The 14,050-nt window shown below is 51.0% G+C and overlaps 1 protein-coding gene across 1 annotated transcript in view; it reads left to right on the forward strand.

Moving 5' to 3' along the window:
• Sobp (Sine oculis-binding protein) overlaps positions 1-14,050 on the forward strand; it is a 173,206-nt gene that overhangs the window by 143,860 nt on the left and 15,296 nt on the right. The window lies entirely within an intron of this gene.

A 14,050-nucleotide genomic window follows, 5' to 3' on the forward strand; every position in this document is an offset into this window, starting at 1 on the left:
TCGTCGTGAGCAAACCTATTTTAGCGGAATAAAATCAACGTAACTGCTGTAGAAGTCATATATAGCCAGCTTTGTGACATACTTGTTGCACCGCGGCAGGTATGGTATCATAACTGGATTCCTGTAGGCTATGCTTTTGCGATTGCCTATCCGCGCATGAAAAACCCGCAATGGGCTGGTCTGCGTCGCTTCGGCTGGCACTGTAGCGTTGCCTTCGAGAGCTGCATTGTTATCTAAGAAATTAGCTCTTTGAATAAATGTTCGCAAAGGAAGACGTCGTAAAAATATATTTGAGACGACCACCATAAGTATACAAGCAGAGAGAACGAGGGAGAACAAACGAAAACACCGCAGAAAGCGCCCGGACAACGCCCGAACTGTAGCAGACGACAGGCGCGAGTCCGTGCCCTGACGTCACGCGAGCGGCGCTCGCAGCGCCGCTCGTGTTCGTTCTCGGGGCTAATAGTTGAGGGTCCTTGTCTGCAGACTGCACTGCACTTTCAAGTTCGGGGCGGGTATGTCCTGGAGGTAGCTTCGGTCGGGAACCTGGCACAGTTCCACATGATGTGTCACTGGTCCGCCGGACCCACTGCACAAACACCGCACAGACTGCTCGGATAGGGTTCTGGGTGAAGCACGTGTAGCACTGCCGGGGTGAGGAGTGACCCGGTCTGTACCTGCCTTAGGATGACGGCCTCTTCCCGATTTAGTGCCGGGTGGGGAGGCGGCAATGTCCGTCGAGCTAAGCGGTAACACTTGGTAACTTCGCCATAACTGGTCACTCGGTCCTTGGTTTCGAACCACCACACGGAACGGTCACTCTCGAGAGTGCGGAGAGTAAGCGCACGCGCCACCGAATGGGCCGTCTCGTTGTGGAGCATAAACGGTCCAACATATTCAAAGTTATTTTAACGCGATAGCGTTAAGGAGCTCGTGTCGCAGAAAAGCCGGTGTCGTCGGCGTCGGTGTCGGCGTCGTCGGCGTTGGCCGTGAGCGATAAATCCCAGCAGGCACTTCATGAATAAAAAACAACTTGCAAGATGGGCTGGGTGGGAATCGAACCAGGGTCTCCGGAGTGTGAGACGGAGGCGCTACCACTCAGCCACGAGCTCGATGCTTCAAACCGGTACAAAAACGTCTCTAGTGAATGCGGTCTTGCCTTAGAAACGAGCTGTTTCTGAGACTCAGGCGTCCGTCGCTTGCTCAGGCGCACATTTCGTTGCCGCGTCGAACGCGGCGCTGCTCGACGCTCACCGCGTCCGATGCGGGGCGCGTATCGCTGCGCCGTAGCTCACTGTCTCACACCCCTTGGCGGGTCGACGGGAACGCTGTCGCGTTCCACTCTTGAAGGCGAAGCTTAAGCGTCCTCCAATTTTTTGCTTGCTACTCATATTGTATACTTGAGTACTCATTGTTTTTCGATACTGTGTTTCCTTTTGCTTTTGAACCCGCTTCGCGATGATGTGTCTGCAACGGTGCTTACGGGAAAGTATATTAATAGTGTTGAAGTGCCAAAAAACAGAACACTTTTTGTTAACTGATTATTATTAATATTATTTGTTTTGAAAAAAATATATACATTTGATAGGAAAGGGCAAGCGAGGAGCAGACTGGCAACTGCCACCGGAAGGGGCACAACGCCTGCCTACTCTTCAGAAGGGAGGTGACAGCAACACAGAAATGAAAAATAGGAAGGAGGGAAGGAAAGAGGAAATAAGGAGAAAGATGACAAATCTCAAAGAATAAAACAGAACACACTAAGTACAGGTCACATACGGTAGGGCTGGTCACTGCTTCTCACGCTACTGAGCTCAGTTAATAAAGAAAGGTTCATTGGATCTACTGGAGGCGCAGTATAGGATATGACAAACAAAGCTTTCATTGTTCGACGTATATTTAGGTGTCAGGCATGCTAACGTTGTCACATGCCAACCAATTACGACCTTTAATTTGTCACTGATATCGTAACTGCGCAGGTTCTAGACGAAAACCTTGAATAGCATTTTCGTCAGAATCGGAATGAGGCAAATAGACGAACCCGCAAAACAAGGCTGACTACAGCTTAGGCCAAAACGTACAGCGCTGGCCGATTCCTATCTGTACGAGGCTTTGGAGGGTTTGTCTCACTGCAAGATAAAGCAGTCACCGGAACTTTATTTTTTCTTCGGTCCATTGGCTGCGTTCATGTTGCTTGTTTCTTTCTTTCTTTTAACTTCCGTTTCACGCCGTCTCGTATGGGAGAGATCAGTGCGGTGGTCAAAGGCATGTTCTGAAGCGCTGATGGGAGATTTACAAACGCGTGCATAGTTAAACGCTTGCATGTGCACCGACAACATATAGCACTACTCAAAGCTATTCATGCCACGCTTTCCACCAGGTTTGTTAAGCGCAGGCTTGTGCATTACTTTTTTATATGCTTTATACTTAAATGTGAATATGAGACATTGCCAGCGTGTCAACAGTTACAGTCTCACATAACACGAATTGGTGACAGGAAGAGAAAAACTTTAATTGAAACGCAGGGGTCGAACAAAGGGAGCCTCAGGGTGGGGCTAGCGTTTTGACAATGGGAATTGTTTTCGCCAGGAAAAGTTACCGTAACGATGAGCCTTGGTCGAGGCTTCCCTTGTGCGCCCACTGCTGATACATACTCGTATTGTGCTACGAAAAAAAAAAAAATCACCGACGATTACAACGCTTCCTAATGAGAAATTTGAGCGCACCTCACTACGTGTTTTCATTTCTCGATATATTAGGTGGCGCGGACAATCTGTCTCGTGCGGCTCGTTGCAAACGGAGCTAGCTATGTGTGGCGCGACTGCCTCACTAATCGGCAGATCGCGAGAGGCAGCGTGTGGGTGACGCGTGGGCGCGATTCACAGCAGCCGTCGCAGACAGACCTCCGCTCATGCAGCGCTTTGTTTCCGTATATGGTATCGGTGGACGCGCTCGCCGCATACCTTATCGATGGCGTCATCGGTGAACAGACGACGCCCGCTACTATGGCGCTATCTCGTAGCGATCGTCGCCGCAGAACACGTCTTGCGCGGCACTACGCTTTTCTTCTCACGCTTTCGCCGTACCCTCCTCCTCCGCTTCCCTACTTGTGGTTCCGCTACACCCTCCGTCTCCGCTTTACTCTTTGCGCTTTCTTCGCTATCGCCGACTTTCATCCTTCACTGTACTCGTTTGCTCGCTTACGCCGAGGGACGCCGAGGTACGCCGACGCTCAAGGCAGGAACGGGCGCCTAACAGTTGCACTCTAAAAATATATATATATACATAAGAGCTGAGACAAAATAATCTGCTTAAAATCGAACTGCAGACGTGTCAGATGCGGGGGCAATATGGACACTGCGCATAGCACATCGCACATTACATTAGTAGTTCTTCCAAAATGTTGGCGCGCGCGTTCGATATATGCTGTCTTAAACAAAATGTAGTCTAGTGACAAGTATTCGCGACACCATGGCCCTGTTGGTAATCAAGAAACGGGTGGCTTGGAGATAGCCATTCTCTCCGGATGCGTTTCTCAAAGTTGCCTCACGGTTTCATCGCAACGCGAGGGCAGCGGTCAGTACACCTCGAGCTACGTCCTTGAGCTAGGTCAGCGTGGAAACGCAGGCCCAAGCAATCTGTACTAGCCTTTGCATGCGCATACAGTCATCGCGGGTGTCCACTCACTTCGGGGCGTCGCGGCGTAACCTTACACACACCGGTCGCTGCGTCCCGCGCACCAGACGGGCCCAACACTTCCTTCGGGCCGTTGGACAAGGCCCCTCCCACCCAGCGGGGATGGCTCCTCCTACCCCGCCGCCACATTTAAAACCACCTACCTGGCCGTGCTGCGGACTGCTTTCCTCACCCCCTCCTCGAGCAACCCACCCGCCTCTCTCTCTCGTGCTCACCTCAAGGCTGGCTCGCCCCTCTTTCACAACCGCGCGCACCCTCGCCTCCGCCGTCTTGTTGTTGTTCTTCGCCGGAGCCGCACATCCACTCGTAAGAAATGGAAAATTACACTGTGTCATTGCGAGCCGGAGAAAGATTTATTTTCCTCGACGCCGTCTCCGGTCTGGCGCGGAGGCGCTTTCTCGCCCCCTGAACGGGCGGGGGACTCTTTAGCCGGCGTGCGCTGTGCACGCGAGAGATGGAGATAGGAAGAAGGCAGGCAGGGCGAGAGCGAGCTTTGCACTCGTGTGGGGCTCGGAACGGAATAACTCTAATGCCGAGTTTCTCCTTCTTCGAACTGGCCCGCTTGCTGCTGCTGTTGCCGCTGCTGATCTCGCCGCTCGAACTGTGTGTGTCTCGACGGTTGCGTGAGCGCGGTATTCGTCTTCGCCGCGACTCCTCGCACCACCACCGCCACCGCTGCGTTGTTCGTGCGTCGTCTGCTCGCGCTGGCAGCGAGCGAAATTTTTGCTTGCTCGTCTTTTCATTAATTTTTTCTTTGTTAATGTGTCGTAGTCCTTGGCGTCCCCTCGGAGCTTATTTCTCGCTGATATTTCTTCCCGCAATAATGTCCTGGTGCCCTCACTACGAGATTGCACCTCTCCCATGCCCCGCCCACTGATTCAGTTTCTTTCTTTCTTTAATCTTGTAAAATCATGAACTGAAGGAAGCCACTGAAGTACAAAGCCTAAATTTTTTCGTGTCATGCGAATTTAAAACACCGAGAATGTCTTTCCCACAGGCGCAGAGGCTTGGCTAAGCGATGTGTGTTCTGTAACGAGTTAGCTGCCTTAAAGTTTGGTGACCATGCGCTGTTCGTGTTCCTCGCGTTGCAGCGTCTCGCTGATGACATGCCTACGTCCTCTGCTGCCATCTGCTCTGTAACTACTACAATGGCGGCACCATTTAGCCTCACATACGCATCGTATTAGGAACATAATGTTGACGTTTTTCGTCCTGAGATGCCGTAGTGAAGAGCCCATAATTCATTTTGAACCCAGCAACCATTTTAACCTCATCCTAAAGTCGGGTTCATTACTTGGTGTAGCGGCGTCGTACCCCGCCTTGCATGGGCTACTGCGATGATGAGGGTGATGACGATATAAATATTTCCTCAGAAACGGGGTGATGACATTTGTCACGGACTTTGCTCACTCACCCTTGCCGGCATACAAACCCAACAACCGCCATGACCTCGCGACGAGTGAAATCGCAAGCGTAGCGCCAGTTGACAACGCATTACAATCTCCCACAGGAAATAGCTGGATGTTGCAAAAATAAATAAATAAAAACAAGCTGCTTGATGCAGAAATACAGGCGTACAAACACGTGGACACAAGCAGCAAGAGACGGACGGCACAAATGCCCATTACAGCAGCTTGACGCGATATGACACAGGGCACAACGATAGCAGCTGCTGACACGGCCAGTGCATGATACGATTCGTTGTGGGCAAGTTCTCCGAGACCCCTCAGAAATGTTGCGCAATTATCCATCCAAATCTTGGAGAAATCTTATACAACCTTTCACTCAGGTGCACCGACGTTCAGTGTGCCTGTGTGCGGTTTCTGTTTAAGAGGTCGCGTTTCTTCGCTTCCCATGGTTCATTTTCGTTTCGTTTGATTGTCTCGCTTTCTGTTGCGAATTCTCGGCTTACTCGCTCTCGTTCCACAACCGCGCCTCCGATAACATATGAAAGCTGGTTTTACTTGTCTTGGTAGTATCAAATAAGTTGCCCTTAACAATGAAACGTTCAAAACAAGTAGAAAAAGCGTGAAAGTCTACACGATTTTTTTCAGAGCGGATCAGATGGAATACGACGACCGCAATCCGAGATTCGAAGAGAGCCGTGTTTCGCTTTCCTTCTTCCACGCTGTCCCAATAGTACCATCAAGGGGAAAAAAATATTAGAAAGAAGAGAAAAATGACGGTGGTTGTGGGAAAGTTGCACTTAGGAGAAACGAAGGTATGTGAGGGTATGTGGGTGAGGGTATGAGAAACGAGGGGGAAGGGCATGTTAGGCCGCATCACGTTTCTCTATGCTGAAGAACTGGCTCTCCGGTTTCCCGTCTCCACGTTCGGACTTTGGTTTCGTGGTGGGCCGACGTTTGGCAGACGGTGAACTCTCGGGTCCGTTTCTGCTTGCCCGCTGTCATTATCTGTTCGTTAATTCTCGCTAATGTCTCTGCTGCCTCGTTGGCGAGCCACGTCTGCTCGCCGGTACCGATGTTTCTTCTTCCTCCTCGCCACCATCCCTTCCTCCTTTCTCTTGACGGCTCAGCCACTGGCGTCCGCGCGGACTTTCATCCCCTCCCCACCCACACCACGCTCAGCAAGCTCGTGACTGTTTCCCCCTCCCCCTGTGAAGAGTAGCAGGCTACAGCGCGTTAGCTCAGGCCGACCTCTCTGCCTTCTTTCAAATAAATCCTCTCTCTCTCTCGTGACTCTTCAGAGCAGAGATATCTCGCTCACTCTCCCCTAGCTCGTTCTATTCTTCTGTTTCATTTCCAATATCCGTGTAGGTGTCTCTGCTCGACTTGGAGAAAGGCGACTGCTTCACTTTCTCAGCAGCCGCAAGATCCGCGTTGAGGGTCTTGGAAATCGTGACACGGCGTTTTTCTTGCTGGTTTGCCTCTCGTTATGTCATTACCGGTGTCGCCCTCACGTCTACGGCGCTCCGTTCTCTGGTTCCCTTTTTCTCGTGCATCGCAACTGGAGCAGACAGAGAGGAGGTGGATGAGAGAGGGGCCCGCGACTACCCTCCCCCCGAATCTTTGTTTTCGCCTCGCGGTGCCCCGTGTATGCACGATGCACGATGCAAAGCTGCGCTTTTCGGAGAGCGTGCATTTGTGACACGTGACTTGTTTCGCGTTCTTTCTGTGCCAGACGGCCACGTGTGGAAAACCGCATGGAGGCTGAGACCATCGTTTGACTGAAGAAGGCCACAGTGTTGCTGCCTTGGACGAAAAAAAGAAAAAAAAAATGGTTTCTCACGTGCCAAAATAATGATCTGATTATGATACGCAAATTAATTTTGGCCTTCTGGCTTTTCTTTTTCACTCTTTTTTTTTCTTTTCTTTAACTTGCGCCGAAGTCTAAGTACGCGAGCGTTTTTTTTTGTTTTGCATTTCGCCCCCGTATAGAAAGGCGGCAGCCGTGGCTGCGGGATTCAGTTCGCGACCACGAGCTTAGCAATTGCCGCGGTGGGTATTGTTTGTGTATTGCCGCGGTGTATTCGCCAAACGAAAAAAAAATTACGGGATTTTACGTGCCAAAACCACTTTCTGATTATGAGGCACGCCGTAGTGGAGGGCTCCGGAAATTTCGACCACCTGGGGTTCTTTAACGTGCACCTAAATCTAAGTACACGGGTGTTTTCGCATTTCGCCCCCATCGAAATGCGGCCGCCGTGGCCGGGATTCGATCCCGCGACCTCGTGCTCAGCAACCCAAAACCTTAGCCACTGAACAACCACGGCGGGTTCGCCAAACGAGCAGCATATTTCAGTGCTGATGAGAACTACTGTTTATTGAAGGCTACTTTTATGGAAGCTCAGGAAACTGTTTTCTACGGTATTGTGTACTTCTGCGGGAGGACCAAAGCAACGAGCACCCGTCGAAGATTTGGTGTACATGATCGTGAATGTACTGGATATGCAATTATCAAATTTACGAGCACCGATTTATATAGCACAATAAGAAACAAATGATAGTGTTCTAGCAGTGGGCGAACGAGCTAGACCCCAGCTTGAAGTCATTGTTTTGACCAAGACCAAGAAGATTGCCTTCGTCAGAGGAGCCAATGTTTTAACGAAGGAACTTCGCCGCGAGGAGACCAAGTCATGTTGTGGAGATGCCACTCCTCTGAAAAATGCAAGTTTCCCGGTCGAAACGTTTGTTCCAGGCTGGTGCTTCGTTCGCCTTGTAGTGGCCACGTTTAGGTGGTGGCCCACGATAAGCGGGCGCGCATGATAAAGACGATGTATGTAAGTGAGCGAGCGAAGAGCATGGTAATAAAATTGACAGCCACTTCAATATCGTTACGTGATTTAAATTCGAAAGCATTATGGCTTTTCTAATTAATTGGTTACGTCCATGATACGCGACATCATACATTGTCACGTGTCCTTCACAAATATACCTTATCCAACTTAAGCCACTGTAATCCACTTTAATGCACCTTGCTGTAATTTGTACCAGCGTTTATCCAACTTAATCTACGTCGCTCTAATTTGTGCCGACCTTAATACACCTTAATCCACTTTAATTCACCTTCATTCACTCTGCTTCACCTGAATTCCACTTTGCTCCACTTTAAGTCACCTTACTCTAACTTGATCTAACTTACAAGACGCTGATGATGATCTTCGTTATCGCTATTCCGCCTCATGGGAAGTATAATGCTTTCGCATTAAAAATCTGCTTCCAGAGAATGCCGGTGAAGCTCGTCTCTGCCTCGTCCCTATAGCATGCTACAGTGGTGACCCAGCCCAACACTTCTACGTTAGCCTGGGGCGAAGAACGACGACACACAACCCGTCGGTAACGCGCGCCTTCCACAGCATGCTGCTCCTGCCACCTATACACTTCGGGTCGAGCTCCCACCCTTTTGGTCCACCGAATTTGGCCTGCGGTTCTTGCAGGCCGAAGCACGTTTTGCTGCGCAGCGGCCCACTTCTGAACAGACACGTTATTTTTACGTCCTCTCCAATCTGCCTGCGGACGTCATCACCGACGTTCGTGACCTTATTGCCACGCCGTCGCTCGAGTCCCCTTACGCAACGCTAAGGAATTCAGTGAATCGACGGATTTCGTCTTCAGAGCAGAAGCACTTGCAGCAACTTCTCGCGGCAGTAGAGCTCGGCGACCTCACTGACGCGCAGTTCCCGCGCCTCATGCAGCGCATGCTGGGTGAAGAGGCAAGCACCACGGACGTCTTCTCTTCTTCGTCAGCTTTTTCTCACCCGCTTGCCTGTCAGCGTTCGCATGATACTCGCCGCCACAGAAGATCTTGGCATCAACTAGATTGCTGAGTTAGCGGATAACATCATGTAGGTTGCAACGTTCCATTGCATTGAAGTTCCAACGTTTTCCAAAGGTCAGTGAACCGGAAGCCGATCTGCGCGCAGAACTGTCCCACCTTGCTGACGCCGTGGCCAATCTGCAAACCCATTCCCATCTGGATAACTCCCGCTCTACCATGATATGTTGGTACCATCGTCGCTTCCGTGACTAATACCCACAACTGCATTCCCCCGTGCGCTTGGGCGGGAGACAACAAGGCCAGGCGCTGAAGGCGGGAAGCGCCTCAGTCCCTCCTATGAGCCACCCACTTCTATTCTTTGTTTCAGACCACGACACTGCATGACGCTCGCTTCCAGATGGACACAGGTGCCGAGGTTAGCGTCCTACCGGCCACACCCGCCGACCGCAGATGTCCGCCGACTCCACCACGCTTGGCTGTCAACAACAGCAGCACAGCCACATACGGCGAGAAGTCATTAACTCTGGACTTGGGCCTTCGCCATGCATTCCGCTGGCTTTTCACTGTCACCGGCATCAAGCGTGCCATCACTGTAGATTTCCTCCGCCACTTCGATCGCCTAATCAACGTCCGTCAGCAATGCCTTCGCGACTCCGCCACCTAACTCAGGGTACAAGGGGAGCGTACGGTGGTGCCTTCCACGAACCTGTCACTTTCGCCTTCGCCAAGCCACGTGCCACTCAAGTTTCTCACTTTGACACCGGTCCACGTACAAGGAGAAAGCAGTCAAGCACTCAATTACACTCTCCATTACACTGAAACCAAAGGCTCGCCGGTGCACGCCCGCCCACGCCGGTAGACTCCTGAAAAACTTCGCAAAGCACAGAACGAGTTTCAACATAAGTTAGAGCTAAGCACCATTCGATCCTCGAGCAGTTCTTGGTCCTCGCCACTACTCATGGGCCAAAATCTGCGCGTGGTGATTGGAGAGTGTGCGAGGGCTACCAAGCGCTCTACCAGGTTGTCGAGCCTCGACGTTATCCCATCCCGCACATTTTTTACAGCATGGCAAGTTTGTACGAAGGAACAATTTTCTCGAAGATCGAACTAATTCGCGCCTACCATGATATTCCTGTGGCACCAGAAGATATTCAGAAGGCAGCAATAGTTGACATCTTTCGGGTTGTACGAGTTTGTGTATACGGATGCCGTTCGGCCTTCGGGACTCCGCGAAAAAGTTTAAGCGCTTGATAGACGAAGTGCTGCGCTGCCTGGATTTCTGCCATGCGTACCTCGACGACCTGTTCGTCGCGGGCAGCACGCCACAGTAACATCGCGATCACCTCCTGCTTCTCTTGGAGTGTTTGGACTACTACGGGCTCGCCATCAATGCTGCGAAGCCCGAGTTTGGCGTGTCGACCCTAACTTTCCTGGGTCATACAATCGACGCTTCAGGCATCCGCCCACTACCAATCAAGGTTTAGGCCGTCAGATGTTTTCCACAGCCATCCACGCGACACCAGCTGCGATAATTTCTCGGCTTGGTGACGTTTTTGCCGACGTTTCATGCAGCATTGTGCGCACATCTTGCAGCCTATGCACCATCTACTGGCCTCAGCTTTGAAGCCAGCGGAGCTGACGTCGACGAATGAATCACCGCCTGCTTTGCAGAAGATCACTGATGCACTGACTCGAGCTGCGCTTTTGGTCTATCCGAAAATGAACTCGTGCCTTTTGCCTTGCGGTAGGCGCATCCGACTCCGCTATGGCGGCCGTGCTACAGCAGCGCAGTGAGCAAGGTTTGCAACCCATTGCATTATACTCTCGCAAGCAAACGCCTACACAACAGAGCTACAGCATGCTGTAGCTCACGTTTGGCCTGGAGCCCTTGGCCGCCGATCAAGCAGTTCATTTCCGCCATTTCCTCTAAGGAGCCGATTTCTACATCGTCACTGATCACAAACCTCTCATGTTTGCTCTTCGATCACTGTAGTCGGACGGCGGTGCTCACACATCGAGAGAGCAGGGCCAAATGTCGTACATATCAGAATTTACTACAGGTATCTGCCACATCTGCGGCTCCGGCAATGTTGTCGCCGACGCACTTTCCTCATCCGCTGTCATGACACTCCAGACGTCCCATCGTGGCCGTGTAGACTTCACGGCCCTCGCCGCGGCCCAGACCACAGAAAGTGAGCTCGCCGATCTGCGGAACAAGGCACCGAACTTGCCATTTCGCGAAGTTAAGCTGCCCGTCTGTGCGGATGCTATTGCGTGTGAGAATTCCACCGGATCGCCCGGCCCTTTCGTACCGTTTCGTACCGTTTCGTAGTTTCGACGCGCAGTGTTCGACGCGCTGCATTCACCAGCTTATCCGGGAATACCAGCCACCCAGCGACTCATCGCCGACCGCTTTATGTGTGGCCGAATGTGAACCGCGATATTCGCCTATGGACACGCTCCTGGATCACGTGTCAGCGATGCACGGTTTCTGCTATCGGTGCATTCCCCATGCCGAGTGCGCGTTTTTGAACATGTCAACCTGGACATCGTCGGTCCTCTTCCGCCGTGCCGTGGTGCTATTTACTCAATGACGTGCGTAGATCGTTTTACGCTCTGATCGGAAGCTATTGCCCTACCGGATATCACGGATGACACCATACATCGCACGTGCGTTCGCACACCACTGAATTTGCCGGTTTGGCGTGCCCTCAACCATTACTACAAATCGTGGTCGTCAGTTCAAGTCTGCTTTGCTCTCTCGCCTGACACAGCTCCTTGGTACTTTAAAAATTCCCTGGCGATCAAAACTAATCCGGATTACGCCACTACGGCGTGCGGCTCATAATCAAATCGGGTTTTTGGCACGAAAAAATCTCAGAATTCGGATTTGAATAGCTCCTTGGTGCTGCGCGAATACGAACGGCCGCCTACCACCCTGCCAGCAGCGGTCTGGTAGAGCGCCTGCATCGCCAACTCAAAGCGGCGCCCAAAGCCCACGACCCTTCCGCTTGGCATATAACGCCTTGCCTTTCGTGTTTCTCGGCCTCCGATCCGCCCTGAAAGCCGAAATCGGTTGCAGTTGAGCGGAACTCGTATACGGATGTGCACTACGCCTCCCAGATGATCGAGCTCTTCACCGTTACACACCAAGCTCCGAACACAATTCTTACTTTGTCACGAAGCTCCGCAACACCATGCAGCGCTTCCCGCACACCCTGCTATCCGTCAAGCATTGTTTTTATGTCAGCGACGAACTCTCTACGTGCACGCATGTTTTCGTCCGCTGTGACCGCGTCCGCAAGCCAATCGAGCAGCACTACGCAGGCCCCTACAAAGTCCTCCGGCGCAGCCCACAGCACATTATGGTTGACCTGAACGGCCGGGCAGAAGTGATCACCTCAAACCGTGTCAAACCCGCCCACGTTGCTGCCGTCCATCTCGCGGCGTCAGTGACGTCACCTTCCTGTACCTGTAACACTACGGCGTACCCTCGGGCATACTCACCGTACACGCCTCAGCGTGTCCACCGGGCGCCCTCCTTAGCACAGCGTTTGAACCGCCATATGTCAGTTCCCAGTAGGGAGAGACCTATGTAGTGGCCCCCTAGGCGGTAGTCTACGATAAGCGAGCGCGCATGATAAAGACGATATATAAGCGAGCGAACGCCATGTAAAAGGTCCTTCCAGCGAACATCGGTACGGCTCGTCTCTACCTCGCCCCTATCTACGCTACAGCCTACTGCTGATCAATCACCTCTATGTTCGCCATGCTCCTGTTATTCTTTTGCGTTGACAGGATAGAATTTGTTCAAAGTTTAGCAGTAACATCGTAAAAGCAATAAAACTACACGTACGTTTCCTCGTGTCGAGGACACTCGGTGTGTGCACCGCGTATACACATAGCCAATGGAACCTCGCTGCTTCAAAAGACAGAGAGTTACAAGTGCCGATATCATCGGCTCCGTACCCGACATGAACGAAGGTCTGTTTTCTATATTGCGCGGTTCTACGACAACATGGCATTCCTCACCATGTTCTGTCAAGCTTGACCACTATGTCGCGAATTCCCCCTGCCGAAGGTCAAAATTGACTGTTTCCTTGGGGACATAGCCACGAAGGCTCACTGAAAATTGCGAATTGCTAATCCAAAATGGCGGGTGATCAAAGGCTATTTACGCGCTAATGAAATGTGGTCTCACCTGTTGAACAATGTGCGCGCTATGCGAACACCATTTTGACGGAGCCGCTTACTTGTCACGCTAACAGAACAAAAAGAAAGATGGTACTATCACATCTTATTCATGGGTTACAAGTGGTTTATACCAGAAACTGAAGATGATTGAAATGATGCAACTTATCCTCCAATTTTTTTCTTGATTTTGCTATTTTGTAAAGCTGCTTGGGATTAAAGTTGAAGCTTTTGCGTCCCTGCTTGCTAGATCTACATACGCAGACCATTATCTTCGGTCTGCTCTTTTCGATATAAATGTGTCAAAGAAAAGAGAATCTGTAAAAGATTTGATTGCACACATTAAAAGCTGTGTACCTTCAGCTTTCAACACGCCGAGTTAGGTTGGCCCAAGGCAGCCGTGATTTAAAAGGTTTCGTTTGTTTTCGCAGCAAATAATTAGTATTCTATACCAGTGCTTCTCATACTCTTCAAGTACCGATTTAACATTTCCTAATTTTCATTTATGTTGCGCTATAGATGGTCCTTGACAACAAAACCACAGAAAAAGATACTCGCAAGCATCAGAGTGTCCTAACAAAAATCCCAGGATGTGCTTTCAAGTTTGTCATCATACCAAGCATTTCTCTCGTGGTATCAAGAACGCAAAGAGTATCACTGCCTGCGAGCACGCACATATTGTCATATACGTTTGTGAGACACTTCGCCCCAGAGACTTCGCCCCAGTGGAGCTGTCGCCATGCCATGCATAGTTTCTCGAGACTTTGGAATAAAGTTCCCATCTTGTGTCTTAAACTTTCGGACGTTCAGAAATGCTATAATAATAATATTTGGGGTTTTACGTGCCAAAACCACTTTCTGATTATGAGGCACGCCGTAGTGGAGGACTCCGGAAATTTTGACCACCTGGGGTTCTTTAACGTGCACC

Source organism: Dermacentor albipictus, chromosome 5, assembly GCF_038994185.2.
Source record: "Dermacentor albipictus isolate Rhodes 1998 colony chromosome 5, USDA_Dalb.pri_finalv2, whole genome shotgun sequence".
NCBI lineage: Eukaryota > Metazoa > Arthropoda > Arachnida > Ixodida > Ixodidae > Dermacentor > Dermacentor albipictus.